This window comes from Cetorhinus maximus, chromosome 8 (genome assembly GCF_964194155.1).
Source record: "Cetorhinus maximus chromosome 8, sCetMax3.hap1.1, whole genome shotgun sequence".
Taxonomy (NCBI): domain Eukaryota; kingdom Metazoa; phylum Chordata; class Chondrichthyes; order Lamniformes; family Cetorhinidae; genus Cetorhinus; species Cetorhinus maximus.
In genome coordinates, this window is record NC_135886.1 from 33,284,298 (window position 1) to 33,305,746 (window position 21,449).

Consider the following 21,449-nt stretch of genomic DNA (forward strand, 5'->3'; position numbering starts at 1 on the left):
GGTTCTCTTCCTAAAACTTTTCTCTCAGTTATTTACATGGAAAATATACTTTCATTGCCCCTTCACTGTCTGTAATTTCCACTGAAGTTGTCTTTGATATAATTGGAAATTTGCTTACACCAAATCTCTAGCTTTGTCATAAACGTTGGATTGATACAGCAACGTGAACAAAATCCTCAAGTGCTAACCCAAACATTATCCCCAGCTTAAAAATCTTATTTATATAAATTTATATAAACAGTACAAATTTTCTGTCAAATTAAGAGGGTAACTATTGGTTTTAGATTGGCCCCCCCAGTTTGCATCCACCCAAATTTCCTTTTATTGAAGTTAATGAAAAGGAAAATGGGAGGGATTTTAACTCATAGGTTTCTAGTTCAGTACTATAACCAGTATTACATGTTATTTGGAAGAAAATAAAATAAAATTTTAATTGTTGCATGTTTGAATTTCTGCAAGTAGATCATTCTATTCAATTTCTGAGAATTAGTTACCTATTCTGGAAATAATCCAGTCACTGAGAGCACAGCTTCAGGTTGGCTCTCTCTAAATTAATGAAAATCATCTCATTTAACTGGTGCCAGGGATAGCGAATGCAGTTTTAACTGTTTTTTCCCAATAGTAACTGGTTGCAATCGATTGACCAGAAAAAATCATTAATTTCTCTTAATTTGCACATTATTGCTTTGCTTTTTGCACCACTCCTGCCCAATACTTATGTTCCTCATTATTGACTTGATTTTTGACCTGAATACTGTGTGCTCAGTAAAGCATGAAGAGCTGGATGGTCTTTTGGTGCATTAGAAATATACAAAAATCAATTGTTGGTTAGAGTTAGCTGTCCCAAACCTGCTAAAGGGTTTCATTGACCATATATAGAAAATTGGCAGGATTGCTAAATATCAAAGCATCTTCTTCAATTACATGATACACATTTTTATGTGCTTTGCATTCCTGGTAGATATCTATTGCTCAATATTCTAAATACAATGGCAAACATGTTCGGAAGAACATGGGCTCTATTGTAAACAGGTAATATTGAATCAACAGAATATTTTCCCAGGAATAAAAATTGAGGATAAAAAAATAGCCTGCTGATTTACTGTTACCTGTTTTGCACTCAGTCAAAATCTACCTCAATGACTGCAAAACCTTATTTTCATATAATACTGTTTAAACTCTCCTGGAGCTAATTTCCTCAGGCTATTCTCCCAATCAGCTGCCATAGCTTCAGCAGGCGATTGGCAGGAACCCCGTTATTGTATGTAAATCTTCTGCCAATCTTCTGCCATGGTTATGTCTGCCACTCCACAGAGTGCCCAAGGAATTTTTGAACATTCAATTGTACTCCCATTGCAATCAGCCATAAACTAATTGTCATCCTGAACCTAGATGTTTAAAAAGTTCAAATGTGTGAACTTAAAAAGCAAAAGGCATCAATCTGGACCATTTGAGACTAGGAGTTCCTTTTGATCATTTGGCTGCTCATTTTTTGCTACAGTGTTTATAAAAGCACTAAGAAGTGGGATTTTCATTTGGTAGTTTGTATTTGGCTCATCAAATGAAGTGCCCTCATTTTCTTAAGATCAAACGCAATATTATACTCACCAGGATATCAAGGAAAGAAGTATTTCTTGTGGTGTTGGGTGGGGAGGGGGTGGATGGGATGCCAATCAAAATCAAAGAGTAATACATCAAAGGATGTGCTAAATTTGATCTAAACATTTCCCTCTACCCTGTTCCATTTGTTACAGTGCAGAAATGCTCAAGCTTATTCTGACAACCTGGCTCACGTAAAATCAGAGTTAAATATACTTTGTGATTAAGATCTGTCATCAATTTATTTCCATCACTTATAACCTGTTCCTAGACGATTTTTGACTCGGCATGCATTTCTTATTCTTCCTGGTGAGTAGGCAGGCAAAGATTAGAATATACTAAATAGAAAGGTTTTTTTATTTGTAATATTTTTATTTGATAAAGAATAAATAGTTGGGTGAAAAAAAAAATCACAGCAAGGTTTTCAGTCTTGGTGAGATGGAGTGTCATGTGACTGTCTTTCAAGGTGTGTGTGGGGGTGGAGGGGGTCAGGAGTCATGTGAAGCAGGTTGCCTGCCAATGGAAGTAATCTAAGGCCCAACCAATTTTCATGGTCAGATCCCATTAACTTTCTGTCACCTATATGGAGCGGTCAGAGGGGGCTGAAAATGCGGGGGCTCCTCTGCTCAGCCCATCCAGCCGAAAGATGCTGATGAGCTAGGGGACAATCACCAGACAAGGGCCACTGAGGGTCAGGCCTTGTGAAGATCTATTAATGCCCTTCTTGACCACACATAAGACATTTTGAAACTTTTTTTCTAAGCTGTGGGGACTGCTGCTTAGGCTTTTCAGCACCTGGTAGCAATGGAAGACTACACAATTCAATCCAGAATTGCATCATGATCCTAATAACATTATAGAGCTGCAATTGACACGGGCTATAGTTTGGCCTCCTGTTTCCAGTGGGCTCCTTGGCCACTCATTTCAAGGATGTAACTAAAAGGGCACAGAGTTGGATGTAGGGAAGTAAATGCTGCACTGCTATTTTTAATCAAGCTGACAGCTGGTTCCACCCAGCAAACAAGATTAAAAAATTCAACCCTGATGTTGAAATTTGGCAATTTTATGAGTAAAGGTTACTGGTGTTTGTTTGCATTCTCATTTACAATTTGAAAATAGTTCCTGTCTATATTTCAGCACAACTGAATAGATTGTAGAAATATTAAAAGAGCCCGTAGTTCGGTTTGAGTGGCTCAGATAGCCCTTTCTAGATTAAAAACCACCTATATCAAATCATTTGTGAGTCTAAAATACCTTTTCATTCCTCCATGATGTGGAACACAATTTCCATACAATAAAATCTATCAAAGCAGACAGGCAGCAGCATTTTCATTGCCTATTCACTGTAACTTCTACTGTGAAACATTACCAATCTGCAGGAGACATTACTTTAACCAGCATTAGCAATTTGTGGATTTCATCTTTCCAACCTAATTTCCGCAGCTGGTAAACTTGACGCTTGAAAGCATCATTAAACTTCGACCAGACAGGCATGCAGTAAGTTTGTAGGAAATCTGCTGTCCTTACCTGGTCTGCCCTACATGTGACTCCAGACCCACAGCAACGTGATCGACTCTTAACTGCCCTATGAAATGGCCTAGCAAGCCACTAAGTTCAAGGGCAATTAGGGATGGACAACAAAATGTGGGCCTTGCCAATGATGCCTACATCCCGTGAAAGAATAAAGGAAAACAGAGGTGGGACAAGGGACAGGTGACCAATCAATTCTCAAAAGATAGGTCTGTCACTGAAACCTTTTAAGTCTTAATGATAATAAAAATAACATATTTTAAACCTTGCCATGACATTAAATGGACAGCTTTCTCTTTTGTGAAGAGGCCTCCTAAAGAATGATTTTAATGCTTACTGCTCACGAATATCTTTGCATGATGGATTAAAAAGACACTCTCTGAAAATCAGTTTTAATCAGTGATTTACACTTAGCCCATTCTTGTATTGTGTTTGATTTTTCACCTGATTTCTGCTCAAGGGGAATTGGTTTCTCTGCATGTACCCTATTGAAACCTTAATTGCTTTGATGCTTTAAACAGCTCAATTTGATTACCCGTCAATCTAATTTCATTCTGGAGAATATTTATAAAAGTAAATCATAGGGAGAGATACAGAACAGGCTGCTGGCTCAATAGCACTCAATTTGAAGTATCGCACAAAGTCGATATTACCTCCCTTAACTGTTTTGTATAGACATAACCTCTCAATGTAATGTTTTCTCCATGAGGAGTGACCTTCTTTCTCACAGTTCTTTTCAAATCAAGTCCTGATGGTAATGTTTGACATCGATGGCACTTTCCAGCGATCAATGTTCCTATGGCCGGGATTTTCCGGCCCCTCCCGCGAGGGACCCGTCGCGGGCAGGACAGGAAAGTCGGAGAGGCAGCCAATCCCGCCCCATGTAATTTTAACCCTCCAAAACAGGTGGGGTTGGGTCAGTCAAGAAGTAAAAATGTTCATATCTGATGCCAAGCCACTTTGAAACCACTCTCTATGGTGATGTTGTGGTGATGTCACTGGATTACTAATCTCTGCTGCTCTGGGGACATGGGCTCAAATCCCACCACAGCAGCTGGTGGAATTTAGGTTCGATTAATAAAGCCTGGAGCTGAAAGTTAATCTCAGTAATGATGACCATGATACTATCAATTGTCAAAAAACCTAACTGGTTCACTAATGTCCTTTAGGGAAGGAAATCTGCTGTCCTTACCTGGCCTGCCCCGCATGTGACTCCAGGCCCACGGCAATGTGGTTGAAAGGTGCTAAGTACAGCCATGATAATCACATCTCTTTCATGCTGCAGGAGGACCACGTCAGGATCATGGATCCTGCTGACCTGGCTGTCTGCCTGATGCCCTACAGAGACCGTAGAAGACAGAGGAGAGAGTGACTGAGGCACCTGGCCGTGCAAAGGCAGGAGCAGCAACCTCATGAAGAGCGGGCAGCACCGGCTCCCGCACACGCTGCCCTGGAGCGATAGTGAGCTGTGGCTGGTTGGGGCTATAGACCCAGGGTCTATAGACACCATCTGCCATTCCTGCAGATGACTGAGAGCCAGCGTCGCTGACGACTTGTGCATGTCTAGGGACCTGGTCGCTCACATCTGCCACTTATTACAGGACTTGGTGCCAAGGCGACATGGAGGGCATCCACTGCCATTGGCTGTGAGAGTGATCGCGGCGCTCAATTTCTATGCCAGTGGCTCCTTTCAGGGTTCCACAGGTGACCTCTGTAGGATATCACAATCCGCCACCCACAATTGCATCCATGAGGTCATGGATGCCATCTTCTCCAAGGCACACAACTTAGTGCATTTCGACCGGGACCGGGACAGCCAGGATGTAAGGGCCATTGGATTCACCCTGATCTCGGGATTCCCACAGGTGCAGGGTGTGATTGACTGCACTCATGTGGCGCTCAGATCTCCGTCACTACACTCGGTGGACTTCATCAACCACAAGGGCTTCCACTCACTGAATGTGCAGCTGGTATGCGACCACCAGAAACACATCCTGCAGGTATGTGCATGGTTTCCAGGGAGTGTGCACGACGCCTACATCCTGACTCATTTGCAGATCCCTGCAGTCTTCCAGGGTACACAGAGGCTGCAGGGATGGCTTCTAGGGGACAAGGCCTACCCGCAGAGGCCATGACTGATGACACCTATGCGGCAGCCTCAGACTGCAGCAGAGTAACGCTATAATGAGGCTCAAGCAGCACCTTGCAACTTGGTGGAGCAAACCATCGGGATGCTGAAGATGAGGATCGGGTACCTGGACCAGCCTGGTGGAGCCCTGCAATACAGTCCGCAGAGGGTGTCATGTATCGTTGTCGTCTGCTGCACCCTTTACAACCGGGCCCTGCAACGGGGAGAGGAGCTGGCTGCAGAGGAGATGGAGGAGATGCACATCTCCTCTGATAAGGAGGACACTGATGGGGATGAGGGTGAGGGGGTCCTCGGTGGTAGTGACAACAGAGATGAGGCTCTCGCACTAGTTAGACGAGGCAGGCATGCTCAGGAGGCCCTCATGGCTGCCAGATTTGTGGATGATGATGACGACATGCAGTGAGGTGTCCCCGTAAATCCTCACATCGCAGTTGTGAACGTTTGACTCCAGTCTGGCTTATCGCAGCGCCAATACCCTCTGTGAGAATGTTCCTCTCTTGGAGGCCCTAATAGTCGCTTGATCGCAGGAGGATGATGACAACAGTTAGGGCACTCCATAGATCTTCACATAGCCTCTGAGAATGTCTGACTCCTGTCTGGCCAAGGGCAGCTCACTTGAGCTCTGTGATCAGAGCCATCTCAGAGTCACAGCCATGAAACTTTAGACACATCTGAGGCTGTGTCCGCCTTCAGCACCTCAGCCCTTCATGAGCTGGTGCACAGCATCACTGGTGGCAAATGCTCGTGTGATGGGGGCGAGCCCCACCTTAAAGGTGCTGAGAGCACACAGTGAGTATGAGTGAACACTGTGGCACCTGCCCACCACATTCTGGCAGCAATGACCAGCACTGCCAAGGTGCAGGCATCAGCAATGTTTCCAGGGACTGTGAGGCTGGACCATCACTGTGGTCTGAAGGCTGCACAGAGCACAGGGAAGGGGTTCTGGACTGAGACACCTGCGTTTTATCTTGCACAGAAAGGTTTCACATCTGAGTGACAATAACACTGCTCATCAGAACAATGAGCCATAGGCAGGGAGACATTCTTAGGAGTTTATAGACAATAGTGAATAGTATGTACAAGTGATCAACACCCGTGGCCAGGCTGTGCAACTACTTTCACCTAACTTTCCTAACCCTGCCGCTACACCTTGGAGCTCCCCAGACATCCACTGCGGAAGTGGAGGCAGCCTGCTGACTGTGACTCCCTGTCTGTGATGACTTTGGCAGGCGTCCTCTGGAGGGCCGAGACTTGGTGTGCTCCGGCCTGCTTTTGGTGTCCTGCTGTGTAGCAATGGCACCCTCCTTGGCCTGTGAAGCCAGAGCTGTGGTGGTCACAGGAAGATAGGATTCGGATGGGCCAGTCACTCCCAGAGTCATCTGGGTGAATGGCCCCAGAAGATGCACATGCAGGTACCCCCACTATGGGTGCCTAAGGGCCCCTGGCTGCCTCTGTGAGCGGAAGGGGTATATGGAGTGTGATCAAGCTACCCACCACCCCTCTTGCGTACACACTGTTGGAGGCCAACTATGGAATCAGCGATGGAGTTAGGCCCGCGCAGCAGTGCAGGAGTGACATCCTGGACCAAGGTCTCCATGGTGGCAAGGTCTCCATGGTGGCCGCCATCATGCCAGCGTTGACCTCAGTGCATTGTAATGCCGGCGCTATCGCCTCAGCCTGAAGATCTATGGACTCCTCCATTGTGCCTTGCAATCTGAGGAGTGCAGCGGGTACCCCTCTCTCATGTTCCCTAGCTTGACTTTGCAGCTCCTGCAACTGTGACATGACTGAGTCCAGAGGCTCGTCATCTGACTTGGACTCAGCAACATTCTGGCCTCCAGCAGTCCTCCGAGTGCCAGTGACCTGGGAAGTCCCTGCCTCCGCCGTCTGTGGATCAGAAAGTTTGATGTGCTCACCAGATTGTGATCCCGAAGCTACTCTAAAGTTAGGTCCCACCAAAGTGTGTGTCTCTGCACTGGTGGAGGGTGTGGGTGAGCGCTGTGACGGGACTTCAGGGAGGATGCCTTCAGATTCCTCCTCGGAGGTTTCTTCGGAGCTTGCTTGGAGGCTCTGGGTCATGGATTCCGTTGGCTGTTTGGCAGATGTGCCTGCAAAAGCAAGGGGAGATAATTAGTGCATGGCAGTGGCCTGTGAAAGAGGACACATCACTCACAGCATGGTTGTCTGATGGATGTTGCACTGTTGGACCCTCACTTGGTAGAGTAGCGCTGATCTCACTGTCAGCACAGGACTGGTCCCTGTCATCGTCGGTCAGCTGGATGGCTCTGTTTTCGAATTCTGTCAGAACATTGATCTCTAGTATCCCTCCACCTGTCTGCGGCCTTTACCTCCTGTTGTGAGCCAGTTTGTCCTGTATGGATAGAGATGGGGAGAGTGTATCTGCCGGGCCAGATGATAAGTGTGCCTGGCCTGTGTGGGTGATGAGTGGTCCCACGGACGGGATGAGGACAATGACGGAGTGTGTAAAAGAGCGACTGGTGATGTCGCTTGCACTGGCAGTGAGTGAAGGCCGTGTGGATATGTAATGGGTTTGTGAGTATGTGAGTTGGGAGTGATGAAAAGAGTGGCTTACTCTGGTGGAACGGAGGAGATCATTCATCTTTTTGCGGCACTGGGTGACTGTTCTCCTCTGCAGGGCGTTGGCGCTGACCACCACTGCCACTGCCTCCCAAGCCGGGATGGTGACATTGCTACCCATCCTGTGACCAGAGCGGTGGTAGAGCACATCCCGGCTGGCATCCAAGGCATCCAGCAGTCGCTCGAGGGACCCGTCGTTGAAGCGGGGGGCTGCAGTCTTTTTGCCTTTGCTGGCCATATCTCCTGGACAGCGGTGGTGAGCAGGAATGTTTCCTCTGATGCCTACGAAGGACCATAGGCATCACTCTCCATTAGAGAGAGATAATTACACATGTCTTGAGGCACACCACTCCACAAGCAAGGGCAGGGTGAGGAGGCAGGCCTCCATGAGCTCCTTCTGCATTTGGCACCACACTCTAGTTAGCTAGTCAAATGAGCTAACCAACCCCCATAATATTTTTAAGGCTGTTTATATAATTGTAACCTGACAAAAATTTAAGCTGCAACATATGTTCCCATTAAGCGATGATAATCCGTGTATCAACTATCATTTTTGTTGAGGGCTTTTAAAGATGGCGGCCGGCGTGATGCAACAGCAGGGTGATGGTGAGCGGGCAAATGAGAGCCCGCCTGCCATGGAAACAGCGTGCTTCCCGGGAATGTATAAATAATTAGGCAGGCTCGGGAAGATACGGCGTGAAAACCTGCCATTTTCGACAGCGGGTCGGACTCCATTTACCCGCCCACTACTGCAATTGGTTCAATGCTGGGAAAATTCCGCCCCATGTCTCCATTTTAGCAAAGTTTGTATTTTTTACTGCTGCCATCCTGGTTTTCCTGACCTTGGGAAACCCATCAGATAAAAGGAGATGAGAAGGGCTAAATCGATATGGTATGTGCCTTTCCAGCACTTGGGGGTAAAGAGAAGCAGGAATGTTTCCTCTAGGTTTAACAAGGTTACCCTTTCAACTACATCACCTCCCTTACCCCCACCTCCATGATACTCCACTCACCAAACCCCCTGGTCTCCTAGTCTCTCACCTATCGTCTCTCAGTTTCCCTGACTCGCCTGCTGATCTCCCCACAATTACTGACACTCATGATTAGCTATTACCCCTCACCATAGTCTCATCTCATGATTTTTCAGCTTCCCCAACCCCCTGGTGATCACCTCAGCCCTCTCCCTCAATCTCCCCAGGCCCCACAATCATGCTTTATCCATCCACCCCCAACTACTAATCTAGGTTGCGGCTTTACCAGAATCTTCCTTATCCTGTAAGTCTGGCTGGCTTTCGGGCCAGGAAACTTGAGGAGAAGACAAGTCTCACGCGCCCTGGAGTTAAAATCCCACACTGTTTGAAGAAATCTGCACTTGGTGCATAACTCCTTCTCACTACTCCAAAACCATGCCCCAGTAAATAACCATAGCATTATTATAATTAATTGAATGAGTAATAAGATTGCAAGTTATATGATCTACACATAAAACAAGATTAGAATTCAGTTGTAGGAGCTCTTGGTAGTCCGCACCAAGTTACATAATAAATTCTGAAACAAGGTTCATTAAACAATTACTATAACTTCTTTAAATCTACACTATTGAGGACTCATGTTGAAAGAAAACAGCACATTTCAATTTGCAAATGTGCTGAATTGTGACACTGGTCTCTGGACTCACCATACTAGTTGATTGGCAATATTTTGAACCATCATGGCTTCAACAGAAGTGAATCTGATCCGAATATTGATCAGAAAAATATTTTAATAGGTAAGGTAATTAGCTAAAATCTACAAAGGACCATAGGCATCACTTTCCATTAGAGAGAGATAATTATACCTGTCTTGAGGCACACCACTCCACAAGCATGGGGCAGGGTAAGGAGGCAGGCCTCCATGAGCTACTACTGCATTTGGCACCACACTCTAGTCATCTAGTCAACTGAGCTAACCGACCCCCATAATATTTTTTAAAACTGTTTATATAATTGTAACCTGAGAAAAATTTAAGCTGCAACAAATATTCCCATTAAGCGATGATAATCCATGTATCAACTATCATTTTTGAGCCTAATGTATTGGCCAAGTTCTGCTATGGAGCTTTGCTAATTAGCACAAACCTGATTACAATGAACAGGATTTGATTATGGAGATGTCCTTGTAATCAATGTTTTTTAAAAAATATCTTACATTAGTCAAATCGCCAGAACTTTTGGCTGCTATTGTGCTATTGCCACCAAAAGAGATGAATGAGCAGGTAATATATTATGTCGTTTTTCTTGTTTTAATTCTATTATGGTGAAGCAGACCATAATTCTCAATACCTTATCTACTTGAATTGAAGCCAAGACATTTAATTGGAAAATGTAAATAGATGGAAACAATTCACAACAAATCAACCTAATAAATCACAGAAGAAAATTCTGGAACATTTTGACCATTGGACTTTAATTAAGCTGTCATTGGATGTCTTGAAAATTAGGACCATAACAAGATTTTAGCCAGTCATTAATCATTGACTGAAGATTTAAGATCTCAACTTCCACCTCCATTATAATTTGCACGTAAGTAAGAGTGTCATTTTAATGATTTGGCATGAAGCAAGCTAGGACTCAACTCTCCTGATGACAGTAGGAAGTCAAACATTGGAGCAAGTATTCCCATTTGGTGCTAACAATCAATCACAGGCTCTGAAATGCTGATGATGTTTGCAATGTGAGGACGTATAAAATTAAATCTGGATGCACTGAGCTCATGCAGGACAGCGACTTCATTTTAAACATCCAAGAATCACATTTCCCTGCACATTGGGAAAGTAATGGAGTCATTTATTATCTCAACTGTCTATCTGCTTTCTGAAAATAAAAGGTGCTTAAATAGATGGTGCTTTAATTCTGGGTTAACTTCAGATTTGTTTCAGTTTCTTCTAAAAGTTATTCTATTATTTTGGTACATTTAAGAACATTACCACACTTAGGAAGAATGCAAAGAGTTGATACAGAAGAGGTCTGCCAGATTACCAGAATACACAATGTGTGGTTAGGATTTGGAAAGTGTGCTTGATGGGATGGTGGAAACAGATTCAATAGGAGCTTTCAAAACGAATTGGATAAAAATGAAGGAGAAAAAAATGCAGCGACACATGGAAAGAACAGGGGAGTGGGACTAACTGGATTACTCTACAAAACAGCCAGCACAGACTCAATGGGTCAACTGGTCTCCTTCTGCGCTGTACAATTCTATGATTCTATAAAAGCATTGGCAAAGAAAGGTTACTTAAGCCATTAAGCCTATTCCTTCCACAAAACTTTTACAATCCACTTCTTATAGAACCTAGCTACTGCATTTAACCTCCTACCACAGCCTATGGCCAGAATTTTCCCCTTAGCGTGTGGGGGCAGGCCCCGCACGCCCACATGTAAAATGACGTGCGGTAACGTCGGGCAAGCGTCCTGACGTCACCGCGCGCCATCGCGATATTTGGGAAGGCGGGTGCGCTATAGGTTCGGATGTGCACCTGCCATCAATTAACGGGCCAGTTAAGGCCTTTGAGGCAGCAATTGATCTCGATTTTTCGCAGCCTGTGCGATCTTCAGGACGTCACACGGGTGCAACGGGCAGGCGGGTAGGAGGCATTCCTATAAACCTCATCCGCGGGAGGGATTAGAGGGGTGAGTGGGATCGCGAATGTGATGTTTAAGGTATTTAAGTGTGAAAGTAACTTATACTTGCCTGTGTGAGCAGGAATACTTCAAAACTCATATCAGCTGCTAGGACAGGAGTAAAAGCCTTGGTCAGGACTCTATAGTAAAGATCATTTCTGGGCCTGCAGCTTTCAGGAAGCCTTCCCTTAGCCTGGGAATGGGAGTTGTGCTCTCCATTGGAGGCACCTCCTCTGAGGAGGAAGGGAGGGCCAGAAGGGGGAGGAGGCCAGGAGTCCACATTCAGCCTCGAGGGGAGCCACCTTTGGGAGGAGAGGCGCAGGCACAAGAGGCGCAGGGCCAACAGGAAGTCCAAGGCGGAAGGGGCCGCAGAAGATGCCAATATCCTGCTGCCAGGGTTTATAGACAGCGAAGCAGCTACCTCAATATGTCTGATGTCCAGTGCTGAAGGAGGCTCCATTTCTCAAGGGAGACAGTCACCTCCATCTGTCAGATGATAGGCCCTGAGATCTCCGCAAACTGTGTGGGTGGACACCCCATACCAGGGGCTCTAAAGATCACAGCTGCCGTCAACTTCTATGCCTCTGGCTCTTTCCAGGAGTCGGTGGGTGATCTCTGTGGCGTCTCCCAATCAGCTGTCCACAATTGTGTCAAACAAGTGACAGACGTTCTATTCAGGCATGTATTGACTTTCATCCACTACCGCTAGGACGATGCTAGTCAGACAGAGTGAGCTAGAGGCTTTGCGGCGATTGCTGTCTTCCCCCGCGCCCAAGGTGCTATAGACTGCACGCATGTGGCCATCAAGGCGCCAGCAGGTGAGCCCGGTGCCTTCGTCAACAGGAAGGGCTTCGACCCCATGAACGTGCAGATAGTGTGTGATCACAGGATGCAGATTCTGCAAGTCTGTGCAAGGTACGCAGGCAGCTCCCATGACACTTACATCCTGAGTCACTCCCAGGTGCCAAGGCTCTTCAGTCCTCCAGCCCGGCTGGATGAATGGCTGCTGGGTGACAAGGGCTATCCCCTCAAGAGGTGGCTCATGACGCCTCTCAGCTATCCAAGAACAGAGGCCGAGCAGCTGTACAATAGGAGCCTCACCTCCACAAGGGCGGTGGTGGAGAGAACCATCGGTCTTCTCAAGACGTGCTTCCAGTGCCTGGACCGATCAGGGGGCGCACTCCAATACCCCCAGATCGCGTGTCGCTGATAGTGGTTGCATGCTGCGCTCTGCACAATCTTGTGCTGGAAAGGGGCGATGCAGTGGTTGAGGAAGATATAGATGCAGTTGCTCCAGATACACACAATGAGTCCAGCAGTGAGTCCGGGGATGAGCACACACAGGAGAATGCTGAGGGGGTAGACGCTGACCCGGGCATACTCCAGGGAGGCAGGGACACTTGGGAGGTTTTAATCCAAAGGACCTTCAGCTAGCCCACCACAGATGGACCTTCAACACACGCCAGGGCTGTAGGCTCCATACTTGATACCTGAGTGTTAAATCAGCCTGGATAGTAACATTAACTAAAGCGCTTGTCACTAAAGCTCAATGTCCAAAAACTCACTCATAACATCATGGGTTCCAGTCCACTTGCAGAAGTAAGGAATCACCCTGAGGCATGGCAAAATGTTAACATTTATTGAGTAAACAAATATAACTTCATAAAGCAAAACAAAAATGGTGTTGGACATCACACAAAGTTTTCCACAAATACTATGGGCCAACAAAAAAGCACCAGTGAGAAACCAGTGGTGTGCCTAAGGTGCTTTAAATTTACGCTTACGGGTGCTACGTCTAGGTGCTTTCCCCTCACTGGCACTGGCATCTGAGACAGCCTGCTCACTGTGCTGTCCTGTTGGCCTCGATGACCTTGGCGGACATCCTCTGGCCCTTGGGGCATTTGATGGCCCCGCCTGGGAGGGAGCGGCCAGTTCCACAGCTGGCATCTCCCCAGTCACCACAGCCACATCGGATGCCATGGTTGCTGGCAGAGGGGTGGAGGAGCTGCTGCCCTCATCCAGAGCACCTTGAGAGGAGCCCACAGAGACGACAGGCAGCTGCTGCACCGACGTGAGGTCGCTTCAGACCTCCCTGCTCACCATAGATGGATAAGCACCAAGCTGGGATACTTGGTACCCAAATCATCTCCCACACTGGCACTGACCAGCTGTGGCCGATGCTGCAGGTCCGAGTGCAACCCCAGGAGGACATGATTGGTCTCCTGGAGGAGCCTCTCCACGAGAGTTGCCACTCTCTCCATGGAGGAAGCTAGGCGCACGGCCATAAGGCTCATTGCTTTGGTGATGCTCTGCGTGGACTCCTCAAGCACGGGCACTGTGCCACGCATTGCCTCATGTATCTCCACCAGAACCTCCCGCACACCCTGCTGCACTTTCAGCGTTCACTGCCTCATGGATGACTCCAGAGGCACATTGTCAGCCACCAACCGAGCATGTACCTGGCCCCCAGCAGTCCTCTGACTGCCGGTGCCCTGGGCACACTCTGTCTCTGCCCGCACCTCAAGCAGGTGTGAAGTACCCTCACCGCTGTGCCCCGGGACACTATCCCAAGATCTAATTCCCACCGGGGTGCTAGTACCTGCACTGGTGTCTGCCTGGCTGAGATGGTGTGATGCTGGTGAGTGGATTTGCTCTGTGTCCTCAGATGTGAGAGGTGGGCTCTCTGCCTCCTCCTCCCGGTGGTGCTGAAAGGAAGAGAAAGGACATTTGATTTGTTACGGTGCAGACAATGTCAACTTGCATGCCGCTCCCCCAGATTATTATGCGCTCATCCTTCCATAATCAATGGTCAACCCATGTTGTTAACTTCAATCACTGAGCATTCAGCAGTGCCATGGCTTCTGTGACACACATGGTGACCTGAGTGCTCACCAAACATACCTCCCTGTGGCACACCAGCCTCACTGCCACCGGTAGACCTGGGGGCATGGCGCCTCTCCAGATCCATGGCTTGCTGCTCGAAAGTAGTAAGGATAGCCAACTGGGCCTGCATTCTGCCAGTCCACATTCGTTCCGATGCATTGTGCGCAGTCTTTTCCTGAAAAGGAGAGAGGAGCATTGATTAGTCCAGCCTGTACCTGAATTCCCATCACATCCCTGCCAACCCAGCCAGGGGGGACATTGTAGGACTCCAGTTCTTCATCACCCCGCAGCTGCTGCACACTCACACAAACAAGCCAGGGCTGACCCTGCCCTCCACCATTGCCCAAACGCTGCCTCCTTCACCTATGGCACCACAAGGTGTCACTTTGCTAAGTAAGGAGGCACAAGCACGTGGAGCGCAAACACCAGAAGATGGATTGGTGCCCCGCCAACTGGAGGCTCCCCTCCCAGCATTTTAGCACCCTGACTTTGACATGCTTCGCAGTTCCAGCATTCTGCTTAGGTGCAGATCCTTGACTTTCAGCCTCATTCTACACTCAGGGTGTTAGTGTCACACATGCTGCGGATGCAGAACCCATCCTAGCTCAACCTTCTCAGGGTGAACAGGGCATGGGCAATCTCTGCTGTCACACCCAGTGAGGGATACATGCCATGAGGGATTCAATGCCGTTACTGTACTTGGAGTTGTCGGGGCGGTGGGGGGAGGATTTTGGGGGAAAGAGTGACGGCTGAATTAAGTGACTTGAGGCAACAAGGTACTCACCCTCCGCGAGTGCAGAAGATCATTGAACCTTTTGTGGCACTGGAGCCATGTGCGCCATACCACATCACAGGAGCTAACACTCTTGGCCACCTCCTCCCACGCACGTTTGTTCAGGTCGGTAGGCCTCCGCCTCCCGTCCCTTGGAAGAAGGACCTCTGCCGTGCTGCCACCTCCTCCAGGACGGCAGCTTGGCACTCATCTGAAAAATGAGGGGCACACTGCCCCGCTTGCCTACCCTCTGGCCTGGCCTGCCCTGATGGCCTACCCTCCGGACTTGCGTCACCAACATTGCTCCTCTGCTGAGCCCTTCTCCCAGCCATTGTGAGCAGCCTTTCCAAGGCTGCCAGGCCTTCATCTTTACAGGCTGCCGGATCGCCATTGCACCCAGCGGTCTGAGCGTGCCCACCACCGCCCGCCCACTCCCGTTATGCATGGGAGTCGTGAACTACTTTGGACAGGCCTTAATTGGCCCATCCATGTAAAATGGCGGCGCGGACCTGATCGCGGGCGGCGATCGGGTCTGCGCCCACCCACGGCCTGCCCGGCATGGGGAAAATTCTCCCCTATGTGTCCTTTTCTCTCTGATCTCCCCTTTAAAGGTTAATCAAATAAAATTCCATCCTTTCTATTTTTCATCCTTTACTAGTTGCATTACTTGGTGTCAGGAAAATACAATAATTGTCATAATGTTATAGGAATTTATTGTAGAGTAATAGTGGGGTCTGTGTCTATGGGTGGGTGTGTGTGACTTAATTGTATTAAAGGCAGCTGGTCTGAAGGCTTTGTTGCAACAGAAGATAAGCTAGGTTTGAAATGTTAAGTAGGTAAACATAGATGTAAAGGGAACATTTGCATTTTAAATAAACCAGACTAGCTTGGATTCAAAGAGAGGGAGTGAAATATTACACCTAGCCAGGGGAAGTTAAGAAACAGTGTGTTTATTTTCCCAAAGATTTGCATTCAAAGGGGAATATATATATATATATATATATATAAAGGAGCAAAAGCTGTGTATAAGGGAAGGCATTCTAAGATCTAATAAGCGTGAAAAGCCTTCAGCATCTATGCCTCAAGATGCTGTCTACAAAGAACTGAAATTAAGAAAACTCGCTTTGAATTGGATTTTTCAGGGTATCGTGTTTCTTTGCCTGAGTCATTTAAAATCTATGTGTCTTACTGTTGTCTTAACGAATGTTTAACTGGGAGTTAGATTTACTAGGGGATTTAGAAGTTATCATAATAATAATTTGTAGATCTATGTGTGTAGCTAAAAACATTTCTTCTATTAATAAAGGTTTCATACAGTTTTGTAAGAAACCTATAAGACTCAGAGGTCTTTTTCCTACTGAATTCAAGGCACACATCTCGAAATTTATACAAATTGCAGAACAGTTGTGGCAGTTAGTTCAAGTTTCCTTTTGGGATTTGAGCAGCTCTACATTTACCATCAGCTGTGCCATAACAAAGTTGGGGGTTTGTCTGGGATATATTTGAAATTCCTTGGTTGGTTTAGATTGGTGAATATTAAGGTCATGAGTACGAGAAGCACTTTAAATTCAGGAGTTGGTGTGAGTTTTTCTTTAAGCAGTGAGACTGCAATATGGCTTTGGCAGTTGCTAAGACTTGTCTGGGAATTGAAGTTATAACTTTGGCTGGTTTACAAAAGGTAACTAAAGTTAAGTTAAAGGAATTGGCAGAGAAGTTATAATTGGGATTACCTGCAAGAGTAAGGAATCAGACATAATTGAATGTATAGCACAGCATATAAAGTTGGAAGTGATACCTGAAACTAGTGAGTCACAGCTGGAGGTAGTGAGAATTCAGTTACAAATGAAGAAGCTTGAATTTGAACAAGCAAAGGAAATGAAAAAAACTTAAGCTAGAGGCAGCAGAAAAAGAAAAAGAAAAGGCTTTTCAAAGGGAGCAAGTGGAAAGGCAGGAGAAAGAAAGGAAGCTAGAACTAGAATTCCAGGCAAGAGAGAAGGAGTGAGAAAGGGAATAGCAGCTTAAAAGGCTGGAGGTTAAAAAAGAGATCTCGGATTCTGAGGAAAGTTCTGATGATGAAAAAACCTTTACCCTAAAACCAGTGGGGAGACGTTTAAATTTGTACAAGCTCTTCCAAAGTTTGAGGAAAGAGATGTTGAAGCATTGTTTATTTCATTTGAGAAGATAGCTAAACAGATGAAATGGCCACAGGAAAACTGGACATTGTTGTTACAATCCAGGTTGGTGGGCAGAGCATATGATCTTTATGCTTCACTGTCAGAAGAAATGTCGGTCAACTATGATGTGGTACAAAAAAAGGCTATTTCGAGTGCATATGAGTTGGTTCCTGAGTTATACAGGCAGGAATTTAGGAATATGAGAAAACAGCCTGGGCAAACTGGGCCACTAGTTTTTCCTGCTTGCTACCCTTAATGTCCCCATGAGCACATCCTTTGGATAATATCACCACCGTCAACACCCCTTTGTCCTTTTGCCTATGACATCTTTGGCAGTCTCTTCTTGGCCTCCACCTATCACTGGCCCCCTATCAAGCTCCTCCTGTCCCACCCCACTCTACCAGCTTATATTTCATTTCATTTCTATATCTTTTAGTTCTGATGAAGGGTCATACGGATTCAAAACATCAACTGTATCCCTCTCCGCAGATGCTGTCAGACCTGCTGAGTTTTTCCAGGTATTTTTGTTTTTGTTCTGGACAAACTAATATTGAGCTTAAAGAGTAAAACAAAGTAATTTTGACCACTGGATATGGGCATTAAAGATAGAGATGATATGTGCAGCACTTAGGGAGGCAATTCTTTTGGAAGAATTTAAAGATTCAATTCCTTCAGTAGTGAGAACTCATGTGGAGGAGCAGAGGGTTCAAATGGTAAGACAAGTAGCAGAGATAGCTGATGATGGTGCGTTAGTTCATAAAGCTAAACCTTTACAGAATCACAGAATCACACAGTGCAGAAGAGGACCTTCGGCCCATCGAGTCTGCACTGATATGTGAGAAACACCTGACCTACCTATCTAATCCCATTTACCAGCACTTGGCCCATAGCCTTGAATGTTATGATGTGCCAAGTGCTCATCCAGGTACTTTTTAAAGGATGTGAGGCAACCCGCCTCCACCACCCTCCCAGGCAGCGCATTCCAGACCATCAGCACCCTCTGGGTAAAAAGGTTTTTCCTCACATCTCCCCTAAACCACCTGCCCCTCACCTTGAACACGTGTCCCCTCGTGACTAACCCTGCAACTAAGGGGAACAGCTGCTCCCTATCCACCCTGTCCATGCCCCTCATAATCTTGTACACCTTGATCAGGTCGCCCCCTCAGTCTTCTCTGCTCCAACGAAAACAATCCATGTCTATCCAACCTCTCTTCATAACTTAAATGTTTCATCCCAGCAACCTCCTGGTGAATCCCCCCCGCACCCCCTCCAGTGCAATCACATCCTTCCTATAATGTGGCGACCAGAACTGCACACAGTACTCCAGCTGTGGCCTCACCAAGGTTCTATACAACTCCAACGTGACCACCCTACTTTTGTAATCTATCCCTCGATTGATAAAGGCAAGTGTCCCATATGCCTTTTTCACCACCCCACTAACATGCTCCTCTGCCTTCAGAGGTCTATGGACACACACGCCAAGATCCCTTTGTTCCTCAGAACTTTCTAGTGTTATGCCATTCATTGAATACTTCCTTGTCAAATTACTCCTTCCAAAGTGTATAACCTCACACTTTTCAGGGTTAAATTCCAACTGCCACTTATCTGCCCATTTGACCATCCCATCTATATCTTCCTGTAGCCCAAGACACTCAACCTCACTGTTAACCACCCTGCCAATCTTTTGTGTCATCAGCAAATTTACTAATCCTACCCCCCACATAGCCATCTATGTCGTTTATATAAATGAGGAATAATAGGGGACCCAGGACAGATCCCTGTGGTATGCCACTGGACACGGGCTTACAGTCACTAAAGCAGCCTTCTGACATCACCTTCTGTCTCCTACAACTAAGTTAATATTGAATCCACCTGTATCCCATGTGCATTTGCCTTGTTTATAAGTCTCCCATGTGGGACCTTGTCAAAGGCTTTGCTGAAATCCATATAAACTACATCAACTGCACTACCCTCATCTACACACCTGGTCACATCCTCAAAAAATTTGTTAGGCATGACCTCTCTGACTATCCCTGATCAAACCTTGCCTCTCCAAGTGAAGATAGATTCTCTCCTTCAGAATTTTCTGCAATAATTTCCCAAACACCGACGTGAGACTCACTGGCCTGTAGTTCCCTAGCTTATCTCTACAACCCTTCTTAAATAGTGGAACGACATTAGCTGTTCTACAGTCCTCTGGCACCTCCCCCGTGCCGGAGAGGAATTAAAAATTTGGGTCAAAGCCCCTGCGGACTCCTCCCTTGCCTCCCTCAGCAGTCTGGGATACAAATCATCCGGACCTGGAGATTTGTCCACTTCTAAGCCTGCCAACACCTCCAATACCTTGTCACTCCCTATATCAATTTGCTCAAGAACCGCGCAGTCTCTCTCCCCGAGTTCCATGCCTTCATTCTCATTCTCTTGGGTGAAGACAGATGTGAAGTATCTGTTCAACACTCTACCAATGTCCTCTGGCTCCACCTATAAATTTCCCCCTAATAGGTCCCTAATAGGCCCTGCTCTTTTCGTGGTTATCCTCTTCCCCTTGATATATTTATAGAATATCTTGGGATTTTCCATACTTTCACCAGCCAGAGCTTTCTCATATCCCCTCTTTGCTCTCCGAATTGCTTTCTTAAGTTCCACCCTGCACTTTCTGTACTCCACTAATGCCTCCGCTGATTTGCTTCCCTTGTACCTGCTAAAAGCCTCTCTTTTCCTTCTCATCGTATCCTGAATATCTCTGGTCATCCATGGCCTTCTGGGCTTTTTCCTCCTTCCTATCACCCTAGAGGGAGCATGTTGAGCCTGTACCCTTCCCTTATCCTTTCTGAATGCCCCCATTTCTCTTCTGTAGATTTCCCCACAACTAGCTGTTCCCAGTCTACCTTGGCAAGATCCTGCCTTATTTTTCTAAAATCTGCTCTCCCCCAATCCAAAACATTTTTTTGCAACTTGTCTATTTCTTTGAACATAACAAGCTTAAATTGTACCATGTTGTGGTCACTATCACTAAAATGCTGTCCCACCACCACAGCCAGCTATCCGGCTTCATTTCCCAGGATGAAGCCACCTTCTTGTGTGATTGCCACCTGTTTAAATCAGGGAAGGATAGAAAGTGGGAAGGTGAAAGGAAGGTGGGTAATCAGGGAAAAGAAGGAGTAGGTGGAAATTCCCAGGAAGTTTTGTTTTCAAAATGGAAAGGAAGGTGCTGAGGGTAGAAGTGACACTTGGAAATTGAGGTTTTTTTAATGTAATAAAGTTGGACACATGAAGTCGGTGTGTTGGAAATTGCAGGGAAAACCTGTTGCAATTATAGCGGTGCAGAAAAGTTCTGGAAGGAAAAGTACTGTGGATTTTGAGGTTCAGGCACAGGAAAAACCAATGGTTTGTGTACAGGTAAAACAGGAAGAATCAGTGATAGTTAAAGAAGTGGGAATGTGTTCATAATTTACCCAAGAAAATTCTGAGGAGCAGGTTGTAGAAATGTTTAAAGACCTTGTGTGTGAAGGAAAAGTTTTTCCATGTGTACAGGGTGGAGTAGGTAAAAATGTTAAACTTTTAAATGGCACAGGACCTAGGCAATCCTTAATTTTGTGGGATGGTGACATTTGTTGTTCAAAGGCAATATTGCAGGAATAGATGATAATAAGTGGGGTTCATGGAGATGCTAAACCTATTTCATTGTGGTTGGTAAATTTAAAGGGTAAGTGGAAAACAGATAAGGTGATTATTGGAGTAGTGGAAAAATTGCTTATTGCAGGAGTTCAATTTATTTTGGGTAATGATATAGCAGGATCACAGACATGGGTGATGCCAATGGTAGTTGAGCAGCCTGTAGAAGTGTTTTCAACAGCAGTGTTACAGAGAGAGCATCCTGGATTGTTTCCAAATTGTGTGATAGCAATATCACAGACTCATAGGTTGAAACAAAAAGAACAGGAAGTTCAAAGGCAGGGGGAAGGTATGGAAATCCAATTAGCTGACGCTGTGTTTGAAAGCATTGTATAGGAGGAAGGAACAGAGGACAATTCAGCTGAAGTGTTTAACTCAAGACAGTTGGTAGATTTGCAGAAAAAAGATTT